Source organism: Pseudorca crassidens, chromosome 19 (genome assembly GCF_039906515.1).
Source record: "Pseudorca crassidens isolate mPseCra1 chromosome 19, mPseCra1.hap1, whole genome shotgun sequence".
Lineage (NCBI taxonomy): Eukaryota > Metazoa > Chordata > Mammalia > Artiodactyla > Delphinidae > Pseudorca > Pseudorca crassidens.
This window is the reverse complement of record NC_090314.1, coordinates 25,122,545-25,149,366: the sequence shown is the minus strand read 5'-3', so window position 1 is coordinate 25,149,366 and position 26,822 is coordinate 25,122,545. Positions and strand designations below refer to the sequence as shown.

General features: G+C 69.0%; 14 non-coding genes across 14 annotated transcripts; all 14 read right to left on the bottom strand.

Annotated features, from left to right (window-relative positions):
* Positions 1–1,851: 1,851 nt before the first annotated feature.
* LOC137213379 (5S ribosomal RNA) lies at positions 1,852–1,970 on the bottom strand. Its single transcript, XR_010938019.1, has one exon. It is a non-coding gene; the product is annotated as a 5S ribosomal RNA (ribosomal RNA).
* Positions 1,971–2,907: 937 nt separating this feature from the next.
* On the bottom strand, positions 2,908–3,026 carry LOC137213378 (5S ribosomal RNA). Its single transcript, XR_010938018.1, has one exon. It is a non-coding gene; the product is annotated as a 5S ribosomal RNA (ribosomal RNA).
* A 2,700-nt stretch (positions 3,027–5,726) lies between these two features.
* Positions 5,727–5,845, bottom strand: LOC137213376 (5S ribosomal RNA). The gene has a single exon (XR_010938016.1). It is a non-coding gene; the product is annotated as a 5S ribosomal RNA (ribosomal RNA).
* Positions 5,846–6,782: 937 nt separating this feature from the next.
* Positions 6,783–6,901, bottom strand: LOC137213375 (5S ribosomal RNA). The gene has a single exon (XR_010938015.1). It is a non-coding gene; the product is annotated as a 5S ribosomal RNA (ribosomal RNA).
* A 2,700-nt stretch (positions 6,902–9,601) lies between these two features.
* LOC137213374 (5S ribosomal RNA) lies at positions 9,602–9,720 on the bottom strand. Its single transcript, XR_010938014.1, has one exon. It is a non-coding gene; the product is annotated as a 5S ribosomal RNA (ribosomal RNA).
* Positions 9,721–10,658: 938 nt separating this feature from the next.
* LOC137213373 (5S ribosomal RNA) lies at positions 10,659–10,777 on the bottom strand. Its single transcript, XR_010938013.1, has one exon. It is a non-coding gene; the product is annotated as a 5S ribosomal RNA (ribosomal RNA).
* Positions 10,778–13,477: 2,700 nt separating this feature from the next.
* Positions 13,478–13,596, bottom strand: LOC137213372 (5S ribosomal RNA). The gene has a single exon (XR_010938012.1). It is a non-coding gene; the product is annotated as a 5S ribosomal RNA (ribosomal RNA).
* A 937-nt stretch (positions 13,597–14,533) lies between these two features.
* On the bottom strand, positions 14,534–14,652 carry LOC137213371 (5S ribosomal RNA). The gene has a single exon (XR_010938011.1). It is a non-coding gene; the product is annotated as a 5S ribosomal RNA (ribosomal RNA).
* A 2,689-nt stretch (positions 14,653–17,341) lies between these two features.
* Positions 17,342–17,460, bottom strand: LOC137213370 (5S ribosomal RNA). Its single transcript, XR_010938010.1, has one exon. It is a non-coding gene; the product is annotated as a 5S ribosomal RNA (ribosomal RNA).
* A 949-nt stretch (positions 17,461–18,409) lies between these two features.
* Positions 18,410–18,528, bottom strand: LOC137213369 (5S ribosomal RNA). Its single transcript, XR_010938009.1, has one exon. It is a non-coding gene; the product is annotated as a 5S ribosomal RNA (ribosomal RNA).
* Positions 18,529–21,228: 2,700 nt separating this feature from the next.
* On the bottom strand, positions 21,229–21,347 carry LOC137213368 (5S ribosomal RNA). Its single transcript, XR_010938008.1, has one exon. It is a non-coding gene; the product is annotated as a 5S ribosomal RNA (ribosomal RNA).
* A 938-nt stretch (positions 21,348–22,285) lies between these two features.
* Positions 22,286–22,404, bottom strand: LOC137213367 (5S ribosomal RNA). Its single transcript, XR_010938007.1, has one exon. It is a non-coding gene; the product is annotated as a 5S ribosomal RNA (ribosomal RNA).
* Positions 22,405–25,104: 2,700 nt separating this feature from the next.
* On the bottom strand, positions 25,105–25,223 carry LOC137213365 (5S ribosomal RNA). The gene has a single exon (XR_010938005.1). It is a non-coding gene; the product is annotated as a 5S ribosomal RNA (ribosomal RNA).
* Positions 25,224–26,161: 938 nt separating this feature from the next.
* Positions 26,162–26,280, bottom strand: LOC137213364 (5S ribosomal RNA). Its single transcript, XR_010938004.1, has one exon. It is a non-coding gene; the product is annotated as a 5S ribosomal RNA (ribosomal RNA).
* Between the last annotated feature and the right edge of the window lie 542 nt (positions 26,281–26,822).

The window sequence follows — 26,822 nt, the reverse complement described above, 5'->3', positions numbered from 1 at the left end:
GCATCCCTCCGCGGGACACTTGGATTACTCCCGCGATCCCCACGAGGTGCGGCACCCGGCAGCCGAATGGGCTGAGATCCTGCCCTTGCGGCGCCCTGTGGCCACCTCCGCCTCCCTCACGGTACTGGCCGAGGCCTCGGACCAGCGGGCCCCGGCTCCCAGCTCAGTGCTGCTCCTCCGCCCCTCTGACCTCCTGCCCGACGTCCAGGCTACCGAGCACCCTCCACCCCCGCCCACCTTCATGCCACTCAGCCGGAACCCGGGAGGCAATGCCAACTACCAGGTGTATGACAGTCTGGTGCTGAAGCGGCAACCGCAGGAGGGCCAAGCGTGGGCCAACTCGCTGCTACCTTCCACCTCGGCCTCCAGGCCCTCTCTGCACGGGAGCCAGACTGGGAAAATGAACTTACCAGCAGCAAATGGGGGCAGGGGCAGGGGGCGGCAGGGCATGGAGAGAGGAATAAAGAGCGCCAGAGTCCAGGAAACATTGGTGGTCTGTGGCTTGGAAGCGCCACTCCTTCTGCCAGCCTGGGTCCCTGCGCTTGGCTTCCTGCAATAAGAAGCCAGTGTCCCCTTCTTGGCCTGAGGGTCCCTTTGGTTTAGTGGCCACAGTTGTGCCAGCAGGCCCCTCCTGGTCCTATACCATGCACTAAGTACATCTGCAGCTGCAGACTCCAAACCCCTGGTCTCTGGGCACCTCCTCTGTGTCTCAGCTGTCCCTGTCCACAGAGAGCCTCATACAAGAAGTTGCTTCCAAACTGGGAGGTTCCACATCTGGGCAGGTCCAGCTCCAGGCCCAGTGAAGGGCATGAAGAAGGCTGAGGCTCTGGACTCCAGCCAGGCCTTCAGCAGGCCTCTGAGGCCAAGGTCTTCCTAGTCTCAAGAGGGGCCAAGAGACGCAATGTGTCATTTGAACAAGTGAGTCAGCGGGCGGTGAGCGAATGAATGACCGCTCGAGGGGATGTATGCCGGCCACCGGGCCCTGTTTGACTGTCCAGGCTCAGCTTACCTGACCCTGGTTACCAGGGAATGCCACTCTGGGCCCTCCTTTTCATCCCCCTCCCTCACTGTGACCTCACCACCTGCCCCATTATGACCCAGTCTGGCTCCCAGTTAAAACTGGAGGGCAGAGGGCCCAGGCAGTCCTGGGACCAACGGCCATGGGTGAGCGAAACTACTACCGAGCCGAGCCGTTCACTGGCCCCATCCCCAGGAAATGCCAGGAGCAAGGATACTCAATTCTTCTGATCCCGGTCAGCTTCATCTTGCTCAACGTGGGGATCAACATGGTGACTATGGTCAGGGCAGGATCTGTGCAGCGCGGTTGGGGGAGCCCTGGGGTCTTGAAGGGGCTGAGGTGGGAGGGCTGCTGGGGTGTGACCGGACAAGGGTTGGATTTCAGGGCTCACCCTGCTCCCGGCCTCCCCCCTCCCCTTCTTCCCTCAACTCTGGAGGCATCTGAAGAGATTCTTGAGGGCACTTTTCAATCGTATTTTCCACAAAGGTGAGTGGGCGCCGGCGTGGGTTCAGGGGATGTGGGCCTGTCCCCTTTCTTCTATCCCTGCCTTGATTCTCAGCCCCTCAGGAACCCAGGCCCTGACCCATCTCGCCTTTCCCCACAGACAAGCAAGCCAGCTGTGTAGGCACCCATCGCATGTGCATGCGCTGCTCCGTGGATCCCAAGAACCTGTGCTCAAGAGTTTCTTCCCACTTCTGCCATCGCCCAAGCTTCCTGCTCGGGCAGGTAAACCACCTTGCCTACTGCCTGCAGCGGGGCTCGGCGGGGGCGGAGCCGGCGGCCCCCCCGCCGCGGGCGAGTAAAGGAGAAGGCGGGCGGAGCGGGAGGCAAAAAGCCTACAGCACCCGGTATTCCCAGGCGGTCTCCCATCCAAGTACTAACCAGGCCCGACCCTGCTTAGCTTCCGAGATCAGACGAGATCGGGCGCGTTCAGGGTGGTATGGCCGTAGACGGGGGCGGGGGCCGACGGCTGCCTCTTGAGGACCAGTTTCGCTGGCGCTGGCGCCTTAACGCCAGCCTGGCGGCCGGCCCGTCCCGGCAGGGCCCCCTCGCCCGCCCAGGCAGGGGGAACGGAGGTCTCGGGTATCGGGCGGCGGCGGAGGGTTTGGCGACCACCTCCCAGCCCAGGGCGGCCCTGACCCAGCAAACCCTTCGGCGCTTGGCGCCCCGCCCAAGATCCCGCACGTCGCTCACAGGGACGTGGCCCCGGAGGCTTCAGGGCCCGGGGCCCGCGGTCCCTTGGGCATCGGCCCTGCCCGCCCACGCGGCGCTAGGCGCAGCCCGGCCGCAGCCCGGGCCGGCCCTCCTGCCCGACAGCAGCCGGCCCGAAGCCACCGCGAGCCTCCATTGAGTCGCCACGGCCCCTCAGCCCCGGCAAGGCCACCCTTGCCCCCACACCCCCCGCCGAGCTCAGGACCCCGCCCCTGGTGGCCGGCAGGCCCGGGGAAGCGGCCCCTGCCCTCGATCCCGCTCCCGCACCCGGCCGCGGTGACACGCCAGAGGGGCGGGGTGGTGGTGGGGCGGGGCTTTTGTCGGAGGGAGCTGTGGAGGGACACACCGGCACACAGGTGGCGGCGCCGGGGCTGGGCGCCGGTGGGGGCGGCCAGGTGCAGGTCGAGGGGCTCGCGGGCCGAAAGGACGGCAACTGGGCCCGCGGCGGAGTCTGGGTCCGGGCCAGCCACCCCGGGAGCGTCTGGGGTGCGGCTGCCTTCCAGGGCCGCCTTCTGGCCGCCTGGCCGGCCGGGCCGGCGGGGAGCGCCCCCGCCGGCGCGCGCCATGGTGGGAGGGGCCTGAGGAGGTGGGGCCTGCAGCGCGGCCCGGCGGGGGCGGAGCCGGCGGCCCCCGCCGCGGGCGAGTAAAGGAGAAGGCGGGCGGAGCGGGAGGCAAAAAGCCTACAGCACCCGGTATTCCCAGGCGGTCTCCCATCCAAGTACTAACCAGGCCCGACCCTGCTTAGCTTCCGAGATCAGACGAGATCGGGCGCGTTCAGGGTGGTATGGCCGTAGACGGGGGCGGGGGGCCGCGGGCGGCCTCTTGAGGCCCAGTTTCGCTGGCGCTGGCGCCTTAACGCCAGCCTGGCGGCCAGCCCGCCCCGGCAGGGCCCCCTCGCCCGCCCAGGCAGGGGAAACGGAGGTCTCGGGTATCGGGCGGCGGCGGAGGGTTTGGCGACCACCTCCCAGCCCAGGGCGGCCGTGACCCAGCAAACCCTTCAGCGCTTGGCGCCCCGCCCAAGATCCCGCACGTCGCTCACAGGGACGTGGCCCCGGAGGCTTCAGGGCCCGGGGCCCGCGGTCCCTTGGGCATCGGCCCTGCCCGCCCACGCGGCGCTAGGCGCAGCCCGGCCGCAGCCCGGGCCGGCCCTCCTGCCCGACAGCAGCCGGCCCGAAGCCACCGGGAGCCACCATTGAGTCGCCACGGCCCCTCAGCCCCGGCAAGGCCACCCTTGCCCCCACACCCCCCGCCGAGCTCAGGACCCCGCCCCTGGTGGCCGGCAGGCCCGGGGAAGCGGCCCCTGCCCTCGATCCCGCTCCCGCACCCAACCGCGGTGACACGCCAGAGGGGCGGGGTGGTGGTGGGGCGGGGCTTTTGTCGGAGGGAGCTGTGGAGGGACACACCGGCACACAGGTGGCGGCGCCGGGGCTGGGCGCCGGTGGGGGCGGCCAGGTGCAGGTCGAGGGGCTCGCGGGCCGAAAGGACGGCAACTGGGCCCGCGGCGGAGTCTGGGTCTGGAGGGCTCTGAGCCTCCATCCGCTCTGGTGCCTCGGGTCTACCGGCCCGATGCCTGGTAGCGTGACACCCCACCGGCCCACAGACGTAGCCTCCCCAGCTGTGCTCACAGCGAGTCCAACCGCAGCCTGCATCCCTCCGCGGGACACTTGGATTACTCCCGCGATCCCCACGAGGTGCGGCACCCGGCAGCCGAATGGGCTGAGATCCTGCCCTTGCGGCGCCCTGTGGCCACCTCCGCCTCCCTCACGGTACTGGCCGAGGCCTCGGACCAGCGGGCCCCGGCTCCCAGCTCAGTGCTGCTCCTCCGCCCCTCTGACCTCCTGCCCGACGTCCAGGCTACCGAGCACCCTCCACCCCCGCCCACCTTCATGCCACTCAGCCGGAACCCGGGAGGCAATGCCAACTACCAGGTGTATGACAGTCTGGTGCTGAAGCGGCAACCGCAGGAGGGCCAAGCGTGGGCCAACTCGCTGCTACCTTCCACCTCGGCCTCCAGGCCCTCTCTGCACGGGAGCCAGACTGGGAAAATGAACTTACCAGCAGCAAATGGGGGCAGGGGCAGGGGGCGGCAGGGCATGGAGAGAGGAATAAAGAGCGCCAGAGTCCAGGAAACATTGGTGGTCTGTGGCTTGGAAGCGCCACTCCTTCTGCCAGCCTGGGTCCCTGCGCTTGGCTTCCTGCAATAAGAAGCCAGTGTCCCCTTCTTGGCCTGAGGGTCCCTTTGGTTTAGTGGCCACAGTTGTGCCAGCAGGCCCCTCCTGGTCCTATACCATGCACTAAGTACATCTGCAGCTGCAGACTCCAAACCCCTGGTCTCTGGGCACCTCCTCTGTGTCTCAGCTGTCCCTGTCCACAGAGAGCCTCATACAAGAAGTTGCTTCCAAACTGGGAGGTTCCACATCTGGGCAGGTCCAGCTCCAGGCCCAGTGAAGGGCATGAAGAAGGCTGAGGCTCTGGACTCCAGCCAGGCCTTCAGCAGGCCTCTGAGGCCAAGGTCTTCCTAGTCTCAAGAGGGGCCAAGAGACGCAATGTGTCATTTGAACAAGTGAGTCAGCGGGCGGTGAGCGAATGAATGACCGCTCGAGGGGATGTATGCCGGCCACCGGGCCCTGTTTGACTGTCCAGGCTCAGCTTACCTGACCCTGGTTACCAGGGAATGCCACTCTGGGCCCTCCTTTTCATCCCCCTCCCTCACTGTGACCTCACCACCTGCCCCATTATGACCCAGTCTGGCTCCCAGTTAAAACTGGAGGGCAGAGGGCCCAGGCAGTCCTGGGACCAACGGCCATGGGTGAGCGAAACTACTACCGAGCCGAGCCGTTCACTGGCCCCATCCCCAGGAAATGCCAGGAGCAAGGATACTCAATTCTTCTGATCCCGGTCAGCTTCATCTTGCTCAACGTGGGGATCAACATGGTGACTATGGTCAGGGCAGGATCTGTGCAGCGCGGTTGGGGGAGCCCTGGGGTCTTGAAGGGGCTGAGGTGGGAGGGCTGCTGGGGTGTGACCGGACAAGGGTTGGATTTCAGGGCTCACCCTGCTCCCGGCCTCCCCCCTCCCCTTCTTCCCTCAACTCTGGAGGCATCTGAAGAGATTCTTGAGGGCACTTTTCAATCGTATTTTCCACAAAGGTGAGTGGGCGCCGGCGTGGGTTCAGGGGATGTGGGCCTGTCCCCTTTCTTCTATCCCTGCCTTGATTCTCAGCCCCTCAGGAACCCAGGCCCTGACCCATCTCGCCTTTCCCCACAGACAAGCAAGCCAGCTGTGTAGGCACCCATCGCATGTGCATGCGCTGCTCCGTGGATCCCAAGAACCTGTGCTCAAGAGTTTCTTCCCACTTCTGCCATCGCCCAAGCTTCCTGCTCGGGCAGGTAAACCACCTTGCCTACTGCCTGCAGCGGGGCTCGGCGGGGGCGGAGCCGGCGGCCCCCCCGCCGCGGGCGAGTAAAGGAGAAGGCGGGCGGAGCGGGAGGCAAAAAGCCTACAGCACCCGGTATTCCCAGGCGGTCTCCCATCCAAGTACTAACCAGGCCCGACCCTGCTTAGCTTCCGAGATCAGACGAGATCGGGCGCGTTCAGGGTGGTATGGCCGTAGACGGGGGCGGGGGCCGACGGCTGCCTCTTGAGGACCAGTTTCGCTGGCGCTGGCGCCTTAACGCCAGCCTGGCGGCCGGCCCGTCCCGGCAGGGCCCCCTCGCCCGCCCAGGCAGGGGGAACGGAGGTCTCGGGTATCGGGCGGCGGCGGAGGGTTTGGCGACCACCTCCCAGCCCAGGGCGGCCCTGACCCAGCAAACCCTTCGGCGCTTGGCGCCCCGCCCAAGATCCCGCACGTCGCTCACAGGGACGTGGCCCCGGAGGCTTCAGGGCCCGGGGCCCGCGGTCCCTTGGGCATCGGCCCTGCCCGCCCACGCGGCGCTAGGCGCAGCCCGGCCGCAGCCCGGGCCGGCCCTCCTGCCCGACAGCAGCCGGCCCGAAGCCACCGCGAGCCTCCATTGAGTCGCCACGGCCCCTCAGCCCCGGCAAGGCCACCCTTGCCCCCACACCCCCCGCCGAGCTCAGGACCCCGCCCCTGGTGGCCGGCAGGCCCGGGGAAGCGGCCCCTGCCCTCGATCCCGCTCCCGCACCCGGCCGCGGTGACACGCCAGAGGGGCGGGGTGGTGGTGGGGCGGGGCTTTTGTCGGAGGGAGCTGTGGAGGGACACACCGGCACACAGGTGGCGGCGCCGGGGCTGGGCGCCGGTGGGGGCGGCCAGGTGCAGGTCGAGGGGCTCGCGGGCCGAAAGGACGGCAACTGGGCCCGCGGCGGAGTCTGGGTCCGGGCCAGCCACCCCGGGAGCGTCTGGGGTGCGGCTGCCTTCCAGGGCCGCCTTCTGGCCGCCTGGCCGGCCGGGCCGGCGGGGAGCGCCCCCGCCGGCGCGCGCCATGGTGGGAGGGGCCTGTGGAGGTGGGGCCTGCAGCGCGGCCCGGCGGGGGCGGAGCCGGCGGCCCCCGCCGCGGGCGAGTAAAGGAGAAGGCGGGCGGAGCGGGAGGCAAAAAGCCTACAGCACCCGGTATTCCCAGGCGGTCTCCCATCCAAGTACTAACCAGGCCCGACCCTGCTTAGCTTCCGAGATCAGACGAGATCGGGCGCGTTCAGGGTGGTATGGCCGTAGACGGGGGCGGGGGGCCGCGGGCGGCCTCTTGAGGCCCAGTTTCGCTGGCGCTGGCGCCTTAACGCCAGCCTGGCGGCCAGCCCGCCCCGGCAGGGCCCCCTCGCCCGCCCAGGCAGGGGAAACGGAGGTCTCGGGTATCGGGCGGCGGCGGAGGGTTTGGCGACCACCTCCCAGCCCAGGGCGGCCGTGACCCAGCAAACCCTTCAGCGCTTGGCGCCCCGCCCAAGATCCCGCACGTCGCTCACAGGGACGTGGCCCCGGAGGCTTCAGGGCCCGGGGCCCGCGGTCCCTTGGGCATCGGCCCTGCCCGCCCACGCGGCGCTAGGCGCAGCCCGGCCGCAGCCCGGGCCGGCCCTCCTGCCCGACAGCAGCCGGCCCGAAGCCACCGGGAGCCACCATTGAGTCGCCACGGCCCCTCAGCCCCGGCAAGGCCACCCTTGCCCCCACACCCCCCGCCGAGCTCAGGACCCCGCCCCTGGTGGCCGGCAGGCCCGGGGAAGCGGCCCCTGCCCTCGATCCCGCTCCCGCACCCAACCGCGGTGACACGCCAGAGGGGCGGGGTGGTGGTGGGGCGGGGCTTTTGTCGGAGGGAGCTGTGGAGGGACACACCGGCACACAGGTGGCGGCGCCGGGGCTGGGCGCCGGTGGGGGCGGCCAGGTGCAGGTCGAGGGGCTCGCGGGCCGAAAGGACGGCAACTGGGCCCGCGGCGGAGTCTGGGTCTGGAGGGCTCTGAGCCTCCATCCGCTCTGGTGCCTCGGGTCTACCGGCCCGATGCCTGGTAGCGTGACACCCCACCGGCCCACAGACGTAGCCTCCCCAGCTGTGCTCACAGCGAGTCCAACCGCAGCCTGCATCCCTCCGCGGGACACTTGGATTACTCCCGCGATCCCCACGAGGTGCGGCACCCGGCAGCCGAATGGGCTGAGATCCTGCCCTTGCGGCGCCCTGTGGCCACCTCCGCCTCCCTCACGGTACTGGCCGAGGCCTCGGACCAGCGGGCCCCGGCTCCCAGCTCAGTGCTGCTCCTCCGCCCCTCTGACCTCCTGCCCGACGTCCAGGCTACCGAGCACCCTCCACCCCCGCCCACCTTCATGCCACTCAGCCGGAACCCGGGAGGCAATGCCAACTACCAGGTGTATGACAGTCTGGTGCTGAAGCGGCAACCGCAGGAGGGCCAAGCGTGGGCCAACTCGCTGCTACCTTCCACCTCGGCCTCCAGGCCCTCTCTGCACGGGAGCCAGACTGGGAAAATGAACTTACCAGCAGCAAATGGGGGCAGGGGCAGGGGGCGGCAGGGCATGGAGAGAGGAATAAAGAGCGCCAGAGTCCAGGAAACATTGGTGGTCTGTGGCTTGGAAGCGCCACTCCTTCTGCCAGCCTGGGTCCCTGCGCTTGGCTTCCTGCAATAAGAAGCCAGTGTCCCCTTCTTGGCCTGAGGGTCCCTTTGGTTTAGTGGCCACAGTTGTGCCAGCAGGCCCCTCCTGGTCCTATACCATGCACTAAGTACATCTGCAGCTGCAGACTCCAAACCCCTGGTCTCTGGGCACCTCCTCTGTGTCTCAGCTGTCCCTGTCCACAGAGAGCCTCATACAAGAAGTTGCTTCCAAACTGGGAGGTTCCACATCTGGGCAGGTCCAGCTCCAGGCCCAGTGAAGGGCATGAAGAAGGCTGAGGCTCTGGACTCCAGCCAGGCCTTCAGCAGGCCTCTGAGGCCAAGGTCTTCCTAGTCTCAAGAGGGGCCAAGAGACGCAATGTGTCATTTGAACAAGTGAGTCAGCGGGCGGTGAGCGAATGAATGACCGCTCGAGGGGATGTATGCCGGCCACCGGGCCCTGTTTGACTGTCCAGGCTCAGCTTACCTGACCCTGGTTACCAGGGAATGCCACTCTGGGCCCTCCTTTTCATCCCCCTCCCTCACTGTGACCTCACCACCTGCCCCATTATGACCCAGTCTGGCTCCCAGTTAAAACTGGAGGGCAGAGGGCCCAGGCAGTCCTGGGACCAACGGCCATGGGTGAGCGAAACTACTACCGAGCCGAGCCGTTCACTGGCCCCATCCCCAGGAAATGCCAGGAGCAAGGATACTCAATTCTTCTGATCCCGGTCAGCTTCATCTTGCTCAACGTGGGGATCAACATGGTGACTATGGTCAGGGCAGGATCTGTGCAGCGCGGTTGGGGGAGCCCTGGGGTCTTGAAGGGGCTGAGGTGGGAGGGCTGCTGGGGTGTGACCGGACAAGGGTTGGATTTCAGGGCTCACCCTGCTCCCGGCCTCCCCCCTCCCCTTCTTCCCTCAACTCTGGAGGCATCTGAAGAGATTCTTGAGGGCACTTTTCAATCGTATTTTCCACAAAGGTGAGTGGGCGCCGGCGTGGGTTCAGGGGATGTGGGCCTGTCCCCTTTCTTCTATCCCTGCCTTGATTCTCAGCCCCTCAGGAACCCAGGCCCTGACCCATCTCGCCTTTCCCCACAGACAAGCAAGCCAGCTGTGTAGGCACCCATCGCATGTGCATGCGCTGCTCCGTGGATCCCAAGAACCTGTGCTCAAGAGTTTCTTCCCACTTCTGCCATCGCCCAAGCTTCCTGCTCGGGCAGGTAAACCACCTTGCCTACTGCCTGCAGCGGGGCTCGGCGGGGGCGGAGCCGGCGGCCCCCCCGCCGCGGGCGAGTAAAGGAGAAGGCGGGCGGAGTGGGAGGCAAAAAGCCTACAGCACCCGGTATTCCCAGGCGGTCTCCCATCCAAGTACTAACCAGGCCCGACCCTGCTTAGCTTCCGAGATCAGACGAGATCGGGCGCGTTCAGGGTGGTATGGCCGTAGACGGGGGCGGGGGGCCGCGGGCGGCCTCTTGAGGCCCAGTTTCGCTGGCGCTGGCGCCTTAACGCCAGCCTGGCGGCCGGCCCGCCCCGGCAGGGCCCCCTCGCCCGCCCAGGCAGGGGGAACGGAGGTCTCGGGTATCGGGCGGCGGCGGAGGGTTTGGCGACCACCTCCCAGCCCAGGGCGGCCGTGACCCAGCAAACCCTTCGGCGCTTGGCGCCCCGCCCAAGATCCCGCACGTCGCTCACAGGGACGTGGCCCCGGAGGCTTCAGGGCCCGGGGCCCGCGGTCCCTTGGGCATCGGCCCTGCCCGCCCACGCGGCGCTAGGCGCAGCCCGGCCGCAGCCCGGGCCGGCCCTCCTGCCCGACAGCAGCCGGCCCGAAGCCACCGCGAGCCTCCATTGAGTCGCCACGGCCCCTCAGCCCCGGCAAGGCCACCCTTGCCCCCACACCCCCCGCCGAGCTCAGGACCCCGCCCCTGGTGGCCGGCAGGCCCGGGGAAGCGGCCCCTGCCCTCGATCCCGCTCCCGCACCCGGCCGCGGTGACACGCCAGAGGGGCGGGGTGGTGGTGGGGCGGGGCTTTTGTCGGAGGGAGCTGTGGAGGGACACACCGGCACACAGGTGGCGGCGCCGGGGCTGGGCGCCGGTGGGGGCGGCCAGGTGCAGGTCGAGGGGCTCGCGGGCCGAAAGGACGGCAACTGGGCCCGCGGCGGAGTCTGGGTCCGGGCCAGCCACCCCGGGAGCGTCTGGGGTGCGGCTGCCTTCCAGGGCCGCCTTCTGGCCGCCTGGCCGGCCGGGCCGGCGGGGAGCGCCCCCGCCGGCGCGCGCCATGGTGGGAGGGGCCTGAGGAGGTGGGGCCTGCAGCGCGGCCCGGCGGGGGCGGAGCCGGCGGCCCCCGCCGCGGGCGAGTAAAGGAGAAGGCGGGCGGAGCGGGAGGCAAAAAGCCTACAGCACCCGGTATTCCCAGGCGGTCTCCCATCCAAGTACTAACCAGGCCCGACCCTGCTTAGCTTCCGAGATCAGACGAGATCGGGCGCGTTCAGGGTGGTATGGCCGTAGACGGGGGCGGGGGGCCGCGGGCGGCCTCTTGAGGCCCAGTTTCGCTGGCGCTGGCGCCTTAACGCCAGCCTGGCGGCCAGCCCGCCCCGGCAGGGCCCCCTCGCCCGCCCAGGCAGGGGAAACGGAGGTCTCGGGTATCGGGCGGCGGCGGAGGGTTTGGCGACCACCTCCCAGCCCAGGGCGGCCGTGACCCAGCCAACCCTTCAGCGCTTGGCGCCCCGCCCAAGATCCCGCACGTCGCTCACAGGGACGTGGCCCCGGAGGCTTCAGGGCCCGGGGCCCGCGGTCCCTTGGGCATCGGCCCTGCCCGCCCACGCGGCGCTAGGCGCAGCCCGGCCGCAGCCCGGGCCGGCCCTCCTGCCCGACAGCAGCCGGCCCGAAGCCACCGGGAGCCACCATTGAGTCGCCACGGCCCCTCAGCCCCGGCAAGGCCACCCTTGCCCCCACACCCCCCGCCGAGCTCAGGACCCCGCCCCTGGTGGCCGGCAGGCCCGGGGAAGCGGCCCCTGCCCTCGATCCCGCTCCCGCACCCAACCGCGGTGACACGCCAGAGGGGCGGGGTGGTGGTGGGGCGGGGCTTTTGTCGGAGGGAGCTGTGGAGGGACACACCGGCACACAGGTGGCGGCGCCGGGGCTGGGCGCCGGTGGGGGCGGCCAGGTGCAGGTCGAGGGGCTCGCGGGCCGAAAGGACGGCAACTGGGCCCGCGGCGGAGTCTGGGTCTGGAGGGCTCTGAGCCTCCATCCGCTCTGGTGCCTCGGGTCTACCGGCCCGATGCCTGGTAGCGTGACACCCCACCGGCCCACAGACGTAGCCTCCCCAGCTGTGCTCACAGCGAGTCCAACCGCAGCCTGCATCCCTCCGCGGGACACTTGGATTACTCCCGCGATCCCCACGAGGTGCGGCACCCGGCGGCCGAATGGGCTGAGATCCTGCCCTTGCGGCGCCCTGTGGCCACCTCCGCCTCCCTCACGGTACTGGCCGAGGCCTCGGACCAGCGGGCCCCGGCTCCCAGCTCAGCGCTGCTCCTCCGCCCCTCTCACCTCCTGCCCGACGTCCAGGCTACCGAGCACCCTCCACCCCCGCCCACCTTCATGCCACTCAGCCGGAACCCGGGAGGCAATGCCAACTACCAGGTGTATGACAGTCTGGTGCTGAAGCGGCAACCGCAGGAGGGCCAAGCGTGGGCCAACTCGCTGCTACCTTCCACCTCGGCCTCCAGGCCCTCTCTGCACGGGAGCCAGACTGGGAAAATGAACTTACCAGCAGCAAATGGGGGCAGGGGCAGGGGGCGGCAGGGCATGGAGAGAGGAATAAAGAGCGCCAGAGTCCAGGAAACATTGGTGGTCTGTGGCTTGGAAGCGCCACTCCTTCTGCCAGCCTGGGTCCCTGCGCTTGGCTTCCTGCAATAAGAAGCCAGTGTCCCCTTCTTGGCCTGAGGGTCCCTTTGGTTTAGTGGCCACAGTTGTGCCAGCAGGCCCCTCCTGGTCCTATACCATGCACTAAGTACATCTGCAGCTGCAGACTCCAAACCCCTGGTCTCTGGGCACCTCCTCTGTGTCTCAGCTGTCCCTGTCCACAGAGAGCCTCATACAAGAAGTTGCTTCCAAACTGGGAGGTTCCACATCTGGGCAGGTCCAGCTCCAGGCCCAGTGAAGGGCATGAAGAAGGCTGAGGCTCTGGACTCCAGCCAGGCCTTCAGCAGGCCTCTGAGGCCAAGGTCTTCCTAGTCTCAAGAGGGGCCAAGAGACGCAATGTGTCATTTGAACAAGTGAGTCAGCGGGCGGTGAGCGAATGAATGACCGCTCGAGGGGATGTATGCCGGCCACCGGGCCCTGTTTGACTGTCCAGGCTCAGCTTACCTGACCCTGGTTACCAGGGAATGCCACTCTGGGCCCTCCTTTTCATCCCCCTCCCTCACTGTGACCTCACCACCTGCCCCATTATGACCCAGTCTGGCTCCCAGTTAAAACTGGAGGGCAGAGGGCCCAGGCAGTCCTGGGACCAACGGCCATGGGTGAGCGAAACTACTACCGAGCCGAGCCGTTCACTGGCCCCATCCCCAGGAAATGCCAGGAGCAAGGATACTCAATTCTTCTGATCCCGGTCAGCTTCATCTTGCTCAACGTGGGGTTCAACATGGTGACTATGGTCAGGGCAGGATCTGTGCAGCGCGGTTGGGGGCGCCCTGGGGTCTTGAAGGGGCTGAGGTGGGAGGGCTGCTGGGGTGTGACCGGACAAGGGTTGGATTTCAGGGCTCACCCTGCTCCCGGCCTCCCCCCTCCCCTTCTTCCCTCAACTCTGGAGGCATCTGAAGAGATTCTTGAGGGCACTTTTCAATCGTATTTTCCACAAAGGTGAGTGGGCGCCGGCGTGGGTTCAGGGGATGTGGGCCTGTCCCCTTTCTTCTATCCCTGCCTTGATTCTCAGCCCCTCAGGAACCCAGGCCCTGACCCATCTCGCCTTTCCCCACAGACAAGCAAGCCAGCTGTGTAGGCACCCATCGCATGTGCATGCGCTGCTCCGTGGATCCCAAGAACCTGTGCTCAAGAGTTTCTTCCCACTTCTGCCATCGCCCAAGCTTCCTGCTCGGGCAGGTAAACCACCTTGCCTACTGCCTGCAGCGGGGCTCGGCGGGGGCGGAGCCGGCGGCCCCCCCGCCGCGGGCGAGTAAAGGAGAAGGCGGGCGGAGCGGGAGGCAAAAAGCCTACAGCACCCGGTATTCCCAGGCGGTCTCCCATCCAAGTACTAACCAGGCCCGACCCTGCTTAGCTTCCGAGATCAGACGAGATCGGGCGCGTTCAGGGTGGTATGGCCGTAGACGGGGGCGGGGGCCGACGGCTGCCTCTTGAGGACCAGTTTCGCTGGCGCTGGCGCCTTAACGCCAGCCTGGCGGCCGGCCCGTCCCGGCAGGGCCCCCTCGCCCGCCCAGGCAGGGGGAACGGAGGTCTCGGGTATCGGGCGGCGGCGGAGGGTTTGGCGACCACCTCCCAGCCCAGGGCGGCCCTGACCCAGCAAACCCTTCGGCGCTTGGCGCCCCGCCCAAGATCCCGCACGTCGCTCACAGGGACGTGGCCCCGGAGGCTTCAGGGCCCGGGGCCCGCGGTCCCTTGGGCATCGGCCCTGCCCGCCCACGCGGCGCTAGGCGCAGCCCGGCCGCAGCCCGGGCCGGCCCTCCTGCCCGACAGCAGCCGGCCCGAAGCCACCGCGAGCCTCCATTGAGTCGCCACGGCCCCTCAGCCCCGGCAAGGCCACCCTTGCCCCCACACCCCCCGCCGAGCTCAGGACCCCGCCCCTGGTGGCCGGCAGGCCCGGGGAAGCGGCCCCTGCCCTCGATCCCGCTCCCGCACCCGGCCGCGGTGACACGCCAGAGGGGCGGGGTGGTGGTGGGGCGGGGCTTTTGTCGGAGGGAGCTGTGGAGGGACACACCGGCACACAGGTGGCGGCGCCGGGGCTGGGCGCCGGTGGGGGCGGCCAGGTGCAGGTCGAGGGGCTCGCGGGCCGAAAGGACGGCAACTGGGCCCGCGGCGGAGTCTGGGTCCGGGCCAGCCACCCCGGGAGCGTCTGGGGTGCGGCTGCCTTCCAGGGCCGCCTTCTGGCCGCCTGGCCGGCCGGGCCGGCGGGGAGCGCCCCCGCCGGCGCGCGCCATGGTGGGAGGGGCCTGAGGAGGTGGGGCCTGCAGCGCGGCCCGGCGGGGGCGGAGCCGGCGGCCCCCGCCGCGGGCGAGTAAAGGAGAAGGCGGGCGGAGCGGGAGGCAAAAAGCCTACAGCACCCGGTATTCCCAGGCGGTCTCCCATCCAAGTACTAACCAGGCCCGACCCTGCTTAGCTTCCGAGATCAGACGAGATCGGGCGCGTTCAGGGTGGTATGGCCGTAGACGGGGGCGGGGGGCCGCGGGCGGCCTCTTGAGGCCCAGTTTCGCTGGCGCTGGCGCCTTAACGCCAGCCTGGCGGCCAGCCCGCCCCGGCAGGGCCCCCTCGCCCGCCCAGGCAGGGGAAACGGAGGTCTCGGGTATCGGGCGGCGGCGGAGGGTTTGGCGACCACCTCCCAGCCCAGGGCGGCCGTGACCCAGCCAACCCTTCAGCGCTTGGCGCCCCGCCCAAGATCCCGCACGTCGCTCACAGGGACGTGGCCCCGGAGGCTTCAGGGCCCGGGGCCCGCGGTCCCTTGGGCATCGGCCCTGCCCGCCCACGCGGCGCTAGGCGCAGCCCGGCCGCAGCCCGGGCCGGCCCTCCTGCCCGACAGCAGCCGGCCCGAAGCCACCGGGAGCCACCATTGAGTCGCCACGGCCCCTCAGCCCCGGCAAGGCCACCCTTGCCCCCACACCCCCCGCCGAGCTCAGGACCCCGCCCCTGGTGGCCGGCAGGCCCGGGGAAGCGGCCCCTGCCCTCGATCCCGCTCCCGCACCCAACCGCGGTGACACGCCAGAGGGGCGGGGTGGTGGTGGGGCGGGGCTTTTGTCGGAGGGAGCTGTGGAGGGACACACCGGCACACAGGTGGCGGCGCCGGGGCTGGGCGCCGGTGGGGGCGGCCAGGTGCAGGTCGAGGGGCTCGCGGGCCGAAAGGACGGCAACTGGGCCCGCGGCGGAGTCTGGGTCTGGAGGGCTCTGAGCCTCCATCCGCTCTGGTGCCTCGGGTCTACCGGCCCGATGCCTGGTAGCGTGACACCCCACCGGCCCACAGACGTAGCCTCCCCAGCTGTGCTCACAGCGAGTCCAACCGCAGCCTGCATCCCTCCGCGGGACACTTGGATTACTCCCGCGATCCCCACGAGGTGCGGCACCCGGCAGCCGAATGGGCTGAGATCCTGCCCTTGCGGCGCCCTGTGGCCACCTCCGCCTCCCTCACGGTACTGGCCGAGGCCTCGGACCAGCGGGCCCCGGCTCCCAGCTCAGTGCTGCTCCTCCGCCCCTCTGACCTCCTGCCCGACGTCCAGGCTACCGAGCACCCTCCACCCCCGCCCACCTTCATGCCACTCAGCCGGAACCCGGGAGGCAATGCCAACTACCAGGTGTATGACAGTCTGGTGCTGAAGCGGCAACCGCAGGAGGGCCAAGCGTGGGCCAACTCGCTGCTACCTTCCACCTCGGCCTCCAGGCCCTCTCTGCACGGGAGCCAGACTGGGAAAATGAACTTACCAGCAGCAAATGGGGGCAGGGGCAGGGGGCGGCAGGGCATGGAGAGAGGAATAAAGAGCGCCAGAGTCCAGGAAACATTGGTGGTCTGTGGCTTGGAAGCGCCACTCCTTCTGCCAGCCTGGGTCCCTGCGCTTGGCTTCCTGCAATAAGAAGCCAGTGTCCCCTTCTTGGCCTGAGGGTCCCTTTGGTTTAGTGGCCACAGTTGTGCCAGCAGGCCCCTCCTGGTCCTATACCATGCACTAAGTACATCTGCAGCTGCAGACTCCAAACCCCTGGTCTCTGGGCACCTCCTCTGTGTCTCAGCTGTCCCTGTCCACAGAGAGCCTCATACAAGAAGTTGCTTCCAAACTGGGAGGTTCCACATCTGGGCAGGTCCAGCTCCAGGCCCAGTGAAGGGCATGAAGAAGGCTGAGGCTCTGGACTCCAGCCAGGCCTTCAGCAGGCCTCTGAGGCCAAGGTCTTCCTAGTCTCAAGAGGGGCCAAGAGACGCAATGTGTCATTTGAACAAGTGAGTCAGCGGGCGGTGAGCGAATGAATGACCGCTCGAGGGGATGTATGCCGGCCACCGGGCCCTGTTTGACTGTCCAGGCTCAGCTTACCTGACCCTGGTTACCAGGGAATGCCACTCTGGGCCCTCCTTTTCATCCCCCTCCCTCACTGTGACCTCACCACCTGCCCCATTATGACCCAGTCTGGCTCCCAGTTAAAACTGGAGGGCAGAGGGCCCAGGCAGTCCTGGGACCAACGGCCATGGGTGAGCGAAACTACTACCGAGCCGAGCCGTTCACTGGCCCCATCCCCAGGAAATGCCAGGAGCAAGGATACTCAATTCTTCTGATCCCGGTCAGCTTCATCTTGCTCAACGTGGGGATCAACATGGTGACTATGGTCAGGGCAGGATCTGTGCAGCGCGGTTGGGGGAGCCCTGGGGTCTTGAAGGGGCTGAGGTGGGAGGGCTGCTGGGGTGTGACCGGACAAGGGTTGGATTTCAGGGCTCACCCTGCTCCCGGCCTCCCCCCTCCCCTTCTTCCCTCAACTCTGGAGGCATCTGAAGAGATTCTTGAGGGCACTTTTCAATCGTATTTTCCACAAAGGTGAGTGGGCGCCGGCGTGGGTTCAGGGGATGTGGGCCTGTCCCCTTTCTTCTATCCCTGCCTTGATTCTCAGCCCCTCAGGAACCCAGGCCCTGACCCATCTCGCCTTTCCCCACAGACAAGCAAGCCAGCTGTGTAGGCACCCATCGCATGTGCATGCGCTGCTCCGTGGATGTGCTCAAGAGTTTCTTCCACTTCTGCCATCGCCCAAGCTTCCTGCTCGGGCAGGTAAACCACCTTGCCTACTGCCTGCAGCGGGGCTCGGCGGGGGCGGAGCCGGCGGCCCCCCCGCCGCGGGGCGAGTAAAGGAGAAGGCGGGCGGAGCGGGAGGCAAAAAGCCTACAGCACCCGGTATTCCCAGGCGGTCTCCCATCCAAGTACTAACCAGGCCCGACCCTGCTTAGCTTCCGAGATCAGACGAGATCGGGCGCGTTCAGGGTGGTATGGCCGTAGACGGGGGGCGGTGGGGCCGCGGGCGGCCTCTTGAGGCCCAGTTTCGCTGGCGCTGGCGCCTTAACGCCAGCCTGGCGGCCGGCCCGCCCCGGCAGGGCCCCCTCGCCCGCCCAGGCAGGGGGGAACGGAGGTCTCGGGTATCGGGCGGCGGCGGAGGGTTTGGCGACCACCTCCCAGCCCAGGGCGGCCGTGACCCAGCAAACCCTTCGGCGCTTGGCGCCCCGCCCAAGATCCCGCACGTCGCTCACAGGGACGTGGCCCCGGAGGCTTCAGGGCCCGGGGCCCGCGGGTCCCTTGGGCATCGGCCCTGCCCGCCCACGCGGCGCTAGGCGCAGCCCGGCCGCAGCCCGGGCCGGCCCCTCCTGCCCGACAGCAGCCGGCCCCGAAGCCACCGCGAGCCTCCATTGAGTCGCCACGGCCCCTCAGCCCCCGGCAAGGCCACCCTTGCCCCCACACCCCCCGCCGAGCTCAGGACCCCGCCCCTGGTGGCCGGCAGGCCCGGGGAAGCGGCCACCTGCCCTCGATCCCGCTCCCGCACACCGGCCGCGGTGACACGCCAGAGGGGCGGGGTGGTGGTGGGGCGGGGGCTTTTGTCGGAGGGAGCTGTGGAGGGACACACCGGCACACAGGTGGGCGGCGCCGGGGCTGGGCGCCGGTGGGGGCGGCCAGGTGCAGGTCGAGGGGCTCGCGGGCCGAAAGGACGGCAACTGGGCCCGCGGCGGAGTCTGGGTCCGGGCCAGCCACCCCGGGAGCGTCTGGGGTGCGGCTGCCTTCCAGGGCCGCCTTCTGGCCGCCTGGCCGGCCGGGCCGGCGGGGAGCGCCCCCGCCGGCGCGCGCCATGGTGGGAGGGGCCTGAGGAGGTGGGGCCTGCAGCGCGGCCCGGCGGGGGCGGAGCCGGCGGCCCCCGCCGCGGGCGAGTAAAGGAGAAGGCGGGCGGAGCGGGAGGCAAAAAGCCTACAGCACCCGGTATTCCCAGGCGGTCTCCCATCCAAGTACTAACCAGGCCCGACCCTGCTTAGCTTCCGAGATCAGACGAGATCGGGCGCGTTCAGGGTGGTATGGCCGTAGACGGGGGCGGGGGGCCGCGGGCGGCCTCTTGAGGCCCAGTTTCGCTGGCGCTGGCGCCTTAACGCCAGCCTGGCGGCCAGCCCGCCCCGGCAGGGCCCCCTCGCCCGCCCAGGCAGGGGAAACGGAGGTCTCGGGTATCGGGCGGCGGCGGAGGGTTTGGCGACCACCTCCCAGCCCAGGGCGGCCGTGACCCAGCCAACCCTTCAGCGCTTGGCGCCCCGCCCAAGATCCCGCACGTCGCTCACAGGGACGTGGCCCCGGAGGCTTCAGGGCCCGGGGCCCGCGGTCCCTTGGGCATCGGCCCTGCCCGCCCACGCGGCGCTAGGCGCAGCCCGGCCGCAGCCCGGGCCGGCCCTCCTGCCCGACAGCAGCCGGCCCGAAGCCACCGGGAGCCACCATTGAGTCGCCACGGCCCCTCAGCCCCGGCAAGGCCACCCTTGCCCCCACACCCCCCGCCGAGCTCAGGACCCCGCCCCTGGTGGCCGGCAGGCCCGGGGAAGCGGCCCCTGCCCTCGATCCCGCTCCCGCACCCAACCGCGGTGACACGCCAGAGGGGCGGGGTGGTGGTGGGGCGGGGCTTTTGTCGGAGGGAGCTGTGGAGGGACACACCGGCACACAGGTGGCGGCGCCGGGGCTGGGCGCCGGTGGGGGCGGCCAGGTGCAGGTCGAGGGGCTCGCGGGCCGAAAGGACGGCAACTGGGCCCGCGGCGGAGTCTGGGTCTGGAGGGCTCTGAGCCTCCGTCCGCTCTGGTGCCTCGGGTCTACCGGCCCGATGCCTGGTAGCGTGACACCCCACCGGCCCACAGACGTAGCCTCCCCAGCTGTGCTCACAGCGAGTCCAACCGCAGCCTGCATCCCTCCGCGGGACACTTGGATTACTCCCGCGATCCCCACGAGGTGCGGCACCCGGCGGCCGAATGGGCTGAGATCCTGCCCTTGCGGCGCCCTGTGGCCACCTCCGCCTCCCTCACGGTACTGGCCGAGGCCTCGGACCAGCGGGCCCCGGCTCCCAGCTCAGTGCTGCTCCTCCGCCCCTCTGACCTCCTGCCCGACGTCCAGGCTACCGAGCACCCTCCACCCCCGCCCACCTTCATGCCACTCAGCCGGAACCCGGGAGGCAATGCCAACTACCAGGTGTATGACAGTCTGGTGCTGAAGCGGCAACCGCAGGAGGGCCAAGCGTGGGCCAACTCGCTGCTACCTTCCACCTCGGCCTCCAGGCCCTCTCTGCACGGGAGCCAGACTGGGAAAATGAACTTACCAGCAGCAAATGGGGGCAGGGGCAGGGGGCGGCAGGGCATGGAGAGAGGAATAAAGAGCGCCAGAGTCCAGGAAACATTGGTGGTCTGTGGCTTGGAAGCGCCACTCCTTCTGCCAGCCTGGGTCCCTGCGCTTGGCTTCCTGCAATAAGAAGCCAGTGTCCCCTTCTTGGCCTGAGGGTCCCTTTGGTTTAGTGGCCACAGTTGTGCCAGCAGGCCCCTCCTGGTCCTATACCATGCACTAAGTACATCTGCAGCTGCAGACTCCAAACCCCTGGTCTCTGGGCACCTCCTCTGTGTCTCAGCTGTCCCTGTCCACAGAGAGCCTCATACAAGAAGTTGCTTCCAAACTGGGAGGTTCCACATCTGGGCAGGTCCAGCTCCAGGCCCAGTGAAGGGCATGAAGAAGGCTGAGGCTCTGGACTCCAGCCAGGCCTTCAGCAGGCCTCTGAGGCCAAGGTCTTCCTAGTCTCAAGAGGGGCCAAGAGACGCAATGTGTCATTTGAACAAGTGAGTCAGCGGGCGGTGAGCGAATGAATGACCGCTCGAGGGGATGTATGCCGGCCACCGGGCCCTGTTTGACTGTCCAGGCTCAGCTTACCTGACCCTGGTTACCAGGGAATGCCACTCTGGGCCCTCCTTTTCATCCCCCTCCCTCACTGTGACCTCACCACCTGCCCCATTATGACCCAGTCTGGCTCCCAGTTAAAACTGGAGGGCAGAGGGCCCAGGCAGTCCTGGGACCAACGGCCATGGGTGAGCGAAACTACTACCGAGCCGAGCCGTTCACTGGCCCCATCCCCAGGAAATGCCAGGAGCAAGGATACTCAATTCTTCTGATCCCGGTCAGCTTCATCTTGCTCAACGTGGGGATCAACATGGTGACTATGGTCAGGGCAGGATCTGTGCAGCGCGGTTGGGGGAGCCCTGGGGTCTTGAAGGGGCTGAGGTGGGAGGGCTGCTGGGGTGTGACCGGACAAGGGTTGGATTTCAGGGCTCACCCTGCTCCCGGCCTCCCCCCTCCCCTTCTTCCCTCAACTCTGGAGGCATCTGAAGAGATTCTTGAGGGCACTTTTCAATCGTATTTTCCACAAAGGTGAGTGGGCGCCGGCGTGGGTTCAGGGGATGTGGGCCTGTCCCCTTTCTTCTATCCCTGCCTTGATTCTCAGCCCCTCAGGAACCCAGGCCCTGACCCATCTCGCCTTTCCCCACAGACAAGCAAGCCAGCTGTGTAGGCACCCATCGCATGTGCATGCGCTGCTCCGTGGATCCCAAGAACCTGTGCTCAAGAGTTTCTTCCCACTTCTGCCATCGCCCAAGCTTCCTGCTCGGGCAGGTAAACCACCTTGCCTACTGCCTGCAGCGGGGCTCGGCGGGGGCGGAGCCGGCGGCCCCCCCGCCGCGGGCGAGTAAAGGAGAAGGCGGGCGGAGCGGGAGGCAAAAAGCCTACAGCACCCGGTATTCCCAGGCGGTCTCCCATCCAAGTACTAACCAGGCCCGACCCTGCTTAGCTTCCGAGATCAGACGAGATCGGGCGCGTTCAGGGTGGTATGGCCGTAGACGGGGGCGGGGGGCCGCGGGCGGCCTCTTGAGGCCCAGTTTCGCTGGCGCTGGCGCCTTAACGCCAGCCTGGCGGCCGGCCCGCCCCGGCAGGGCCCCCTCGCCCGCCCAGGCAGGGGGAACGGAGGTCTCGGGTATCGGGCGGCGGCGGAGGGTTTGGCGACCACCTCCCAGCCCAGGGCGGCCGTGACCCAGCAAACCCTTCGGCGCTTGGCGCCCCGCCCAAGATCCCGCACGTCGCTCACAGGGACGTGGCCCCGGAGGCTTCAGGGCCCGGGGCCCGCGGTCCCTTGGGCATCGGCCCTGCCCGCCCACGCGGCGCTAGGCGCAGCCCGGCCGCAGCCCGGGCCGGCCCTCCTGCCCGACAGCAGCCGGCCCGAAGCCACCGCGAGCCTCCATTGAGTCGCCACGGCCCCTCAGCCCCGGCAAGGCCACCCTTGCCCCCACACCCCCCGCCGAGCTCAGGACCCCGCCCCTGGTGGCCGGCAGGCCCGGGGAAGCGGCCCCTGCCCTCGATCCCGCTCCCGCACCCGGCCGCGGTGACACGCCAGAGGGGCGGGGTGGTGGTGGGGCGGGGCTTTTGTCGGAGGGAGCTGTGGAGGGACACACCGGCACACAGGTGGCGGCGCCGGGGCTGGGCGCCGGTGGGGGCGGCCAGGTGCAGGTCGAGGGGCTCGCGGGCCGAAAGGACGGCAACTGGGCCCGCGGCGGAGTCTGGGTCCGGGCCAGCCACCCCGGGAGCGTCTGGGGTGCGGCTGCCTTCCAGGGCCGCCTTCTGGCCGCCTGGCCGGCCGGGCCGGCGGGGAGCGCCCCCGCCGGCGCGCGCCATGGTGGGAGGGGCCTGAGGAGGTGGGGCCTGCAGCGCGGCCCGGCGGGGGCGGAGCCGGCGGCCCCCGCCGCGGGCGAGTAAAGGAGAAGGCGGGCGGAGCGGGAGGCAAAAAGCCTACAGCACCCGGTATTCCCAGGCGGTCTCCCATCCAAGTACTAACCAGGCCCGACCCTGCTTAGCTTCCGAGATCAGACGAGATCGGGCGCGTTCAGGGTGGTATGGCCGTAGACGGGGGCGGGGGGCCGCGGGCGGCCTCTTGAGGCCCAGTTTCGCTGGCGCTGGCGCCTTAACGCCAGCCTGGCGGCCAGCCCGCCCCGGCAGGGCCCCCTCGCCCGCCCAGGCAGGGGAAACGGAGGTCTCGGGTATCGGGCGGCGGCGGAGGGTTTGGCGACCACCTCCCAGCCCAGGGCGGCCGTGACCCAGCCAACCCTTCAGCGCTTGGCGCCCCGCCCAAGATCCCGCACGTCGCTCACAGGGACGTGGCCCCGGAGGCTTCAGGGCCCGGGGCCCGCGGTCCCTTGGGCATCGGCCCTGCCCGCCCACGCGGCGCTAGGCGCAGCCCGGCCGCAGCCCGGGCCGGCCCTCCTGCCCGACAGCAGCCGGCCCGAAGCCACCGGGAGCCACCATTGAGTCGCCACGGCCCCTCAGCCCCGGCAAGGCCACCCTTGCCCCCACACCCCCCGCCGAGCTCAGGACCCCGCCCCTGGTGGCCGGCAGGCCCGGGGAAGCGGCCCCTGCCCTCGATCCCGCTCCCGCACCCAACCGCGGTGACACGCCAGAGGGGCGGGGTGGTGGTGGGGCGGGGCTTTTGTCGGAGGGAGCTGTGGAGGGACACACCGGCACACAGGTGGCGGCGCCGGGGCTGGGCGCCGGTGGGGGCGGCCAGGTGCAGGTCGAGGGGCTCGCGGGCCGAAAGGACGGCAACTGGGCCCGCGGCGGAGTCTGGGTCTGGAGGGCTCTGAGCCTCCGTCCGCTCTGGTGCCTCGGGTCTACCGGCCCGATGCCTGGTAGCGTGACACCCCACCGGCCCACAGACGTAGCCTCCCCAGCTGTGCTCACAGCGAGTCCAACCGCAGCCTGCATCCCTCCGCGGGACACTTGGATTACTCCCGCGATCCCCACGAGGTGCGGCACCCGGCGGCCGAATGGGCTGAGATCCTGCCCTTGCGGCGCCCTGTGGCCACCTCCGCCTCCCTCACGGTACTGGCCGAGGCCTCGGACCAGCGGGCCCCGGCTCCCAGCTCAGTGCTGCTCCTCCGCCCCTCTGACCTCCTGCCCGACGTCCAGGCTACCGAGCACCCTCCACCCCCGCCCACCTTCATGCCACTCAGCCGGAACCCGGGAGGCAATGCCAACTACCAGGTGTATGACAGTCTGGTGCTGAAGCGGCAACCGCAGGAGGGCCAAGCGTGGGCCAACTCGCTGCTACCTTCCACCTCGGCCTCCAGGCCCTCTCTGCACGGGAGCCAGACTGGGAAAATGAACTTACCAGCAGCAAATGGGGGCAGGGGCAGGGGGCGGCAGGGCATGGAGAGAGGAATAAAGAGCGCCAGAGTCCAGGAAACATTGGTGGTCTGTGGCTTGGAAGCGCCACTCCTTCTGCCAGCCTGGGTCCCTGCGCTTGGCTTCCTGCAATAAGAAGCCAGTGTCCCCTTCTTGGCCTGAGGGTCCCTTTGGTTTAGTGGCCACAGTTGTGCCAGCAGGCCCCTCCTGGTCCTATACCATGCACTAAGTACATCTGCAGCTGCAGACTCCAAACCCCTGGTCTCTGGGCACCTCCTCTGTGTCTCAGCTGTCCCTGTCCACAGAGAGCCTCATACAAGAAGTTGCTTCCAAACTGGGAGGTTCCACATCTGGGCAGGTCCAGCTCCAGGCCCAGTGAAGGGCATGAAGAAGGCTGAGGCTCTGGACTCCAGCCAGGCCTTCAGCAGGCCTCTGAGGCCAAGGTCTTCCTAGTCTCAAGAGGGGCCAAGAGACGCAATGTGTCATTTGAACAAGTGAGTCAGCGGGCGGTGAGCGAATGAATGACCGCTCGAGGGGATGTATGCCGGCCACCGGGCCCTGTTTGACTGTCCAGGCTCAGCTTACCTGACCCTGGTTACCAGGGAATGCCACTCTGGGCCCTCCTTTTCATCCCCCTCCCTCACTGTGACCTCACCACCTGCCCCATTATGACCCAGTCTGGCTCCCAGTTAAAACTGGAGGGCAGAGGGCCCAGGCAGTCCTGGGACCAACGGCCATGGGTGAGCGAAACTACTACCGAGCCGAGCCGTTCACTGGCCCCATCCCCAGGAAATGCCAGGAGCAAGGATACTCAATTCTTCTGATCCCGGTCAGCTTCATCTTGCTCAACGTGGGGATCAACATGGTGACTATGGTCAGGGCAGGATCTGTGCAGCGCGGTTGGGGGAGCCCTGGGGTCTTGAAGGGGCTGAGGTGGGAGGGCTGCTGGGGTGTGACCGGACAAGGGTTGGATTTCAGGGCTCACCCTGCTCCCGGCCTCCCCCCTCCCCTTCTTCCCTCAACTCTGGAGGCATCTGAAGAGATTCTTGAGGGCACTTTTCAATCGTATTTTCCACAAAGGTGAGTGGGCGCCGGCGTGGGTTCAGGGGATGTGGGCCTGTCCCCTTTCTTCTATCCCTGCCTTGATTCTCAGCCCCTCAGGAACCCAGGCCCTGACCCATCTCGCCTTTCCCCACAGACAAGCAAGCCAGCTGTGTAGGCACCCATCGCATGTGCATGCGCTGCTCCGTGGATCCCAAGAACCTGTGCTCAAGAGTTTCTTCCCACTTCTGCCATCGCCCAAGCTTCCTGCTCGGGCAGGTAAACCACCTTGCCTACTGCCTGCAGCGGGGCTCGGCGGGGGCGGAGCCGGCGGCCCCCCCGCCGCGGGCGAGTAAAGGAGAAGGCGGGCGGAGCGGGAGGCAAAAAGCCTACAGCACCCGGTATTCCCAGGCGGTCTCCCATCCAAGTACTAACCAGGCCCGACCCTGCTTAGCTTCCGAGATCAGACGAGATCGGGCGCGTTCAGGGTGGTATGGCCGTAGACGGGGGCGGGGGGCCGCGGGCGGCCTCTTGAGGCCCAGTTTCGCTGGCGCTGGCGCCTTAACGCCAGCCTGGCGGCCGGCCCGCCCCGGCAGGGCCCCCTCGCCCGCCCAGGCAGGGGGAACGGAGGTCTCGGGTATCGGGCGGCGGCGGAGGGTTTGGCGACCACCTCCCAGCCCAGGGCGGCCGTGACCCAGCAAACCCTTCGGCGCTTGGCGCCCCGCCCAAGATCCCGCACGTCGCTCACAGGGACGTGGCCCCGGAGGCTTCAGGGCCCGGGGCCCGCGGTCCCTTGGGCATCGGCCCTGCCCGCCCACGCGGCGCTAGGCGCAGCCCGGCCGCAGCCCGGGCCGGCCCTCCTGCCCGACAGCAGCCGGCCCGAAGCCACCGCGAGCCTCCATTGAGTCGCCACGGCCCCTCAGCCCCGGCAAGGCCACCCTTGCCCCCACACCCCCCGCCGAGCTCAGGACCCCGCCCCTGGTGGCCGGCAGGCCCGGGGAAGCGGCCCCTGCCCTCGATCCCGCTCCCGCACCCGGCCGCGGTGACACGCCAGAGGGGCGGGGTGGTGGTGGGGCGGGGCTTTTGTCGGAGGGAGCTGTGGAGGGACACACCGGCACACAGGTGGCGGCGCCGGGGCTGGGCGCCGGTGGGGGCGGCCAGGTGCAGGTCGAGGGGCTCGCGGGCCGAAAGGACGGCAACTGGGCCCGCGGCGGAGTCTGGGTCCGGGCCAGCCACCCCGGGAGCGTCTGGGGTGCGGCTGCCTTCCAGGGCCGCCTTCTGGCCGCCTGGCCGGCCGGGCCGGCGGGGAGCGCCCCCGCCGGCGCGCGCCATGGTGGGAGGGGCCTGAGGAGGTGGGGCCTGCAGCGCGGCCCGGCGGGGGCGGAGCCGGCGGCCCCCGCCGCGGGCGAGTAAAGGAGAAGGCGGGCGGAGCGGGAGGCAAAAAGCCTACAGCACCCGGTATTCCCAGGCGGTCTCCCATCCAAGTACTAACCAGGCCCGACCCTGCTTAGCTTCCGAGATCAGACGAGATCGGGCGCGTTCAGGGTGGTATGGCCGTAGACGGGGGCGGGGGGCCGCGGGCGGCCTCTTGAGGCCCAGTTTCGCTGGCGCTGGCGCCTTAACGCCAGCCTGGCGGCCAGCCCGCCCCGGCAGGGCCCCCTCGCCCGCCCAGGCAGGGGAAACGGAGGTCTCGGGTATCGGGCGGCGGCGGAGGGTTTGGCGACCACCTCCCAGCCCAGGGCGGCCGTGACCCAGCCAACCCTTCAGCGCTTGGCGCCCCGCCCAAGATCCCGCACGTCGCTCACAGGGACGTGGCCCCGGAGGCTTCAGGGCCCGGGGCCCGCGGTCCCTTGGGCATCGGCCCTGCCCGCCCACGCGGCGCTAGGCGCAGCCCGGCCGCAGCCCGGGCCGGCCCTCCTGCCCGACAGCAGCCGGCCCGAAGCCACCGGGAGCCACCATTGAGTCGCCACGGCCCCTCAGCCCCGGCAAGGCCACCCTTGCCCCCACACCCCCCGCCGAGCTCAGGACCCCGCCCCTGGTGGCCGGCAGGCCCGGGGAAGCGGCCCCTGCCCTCGATCCCGCTCCCGCACCCAACCGCGGTGAC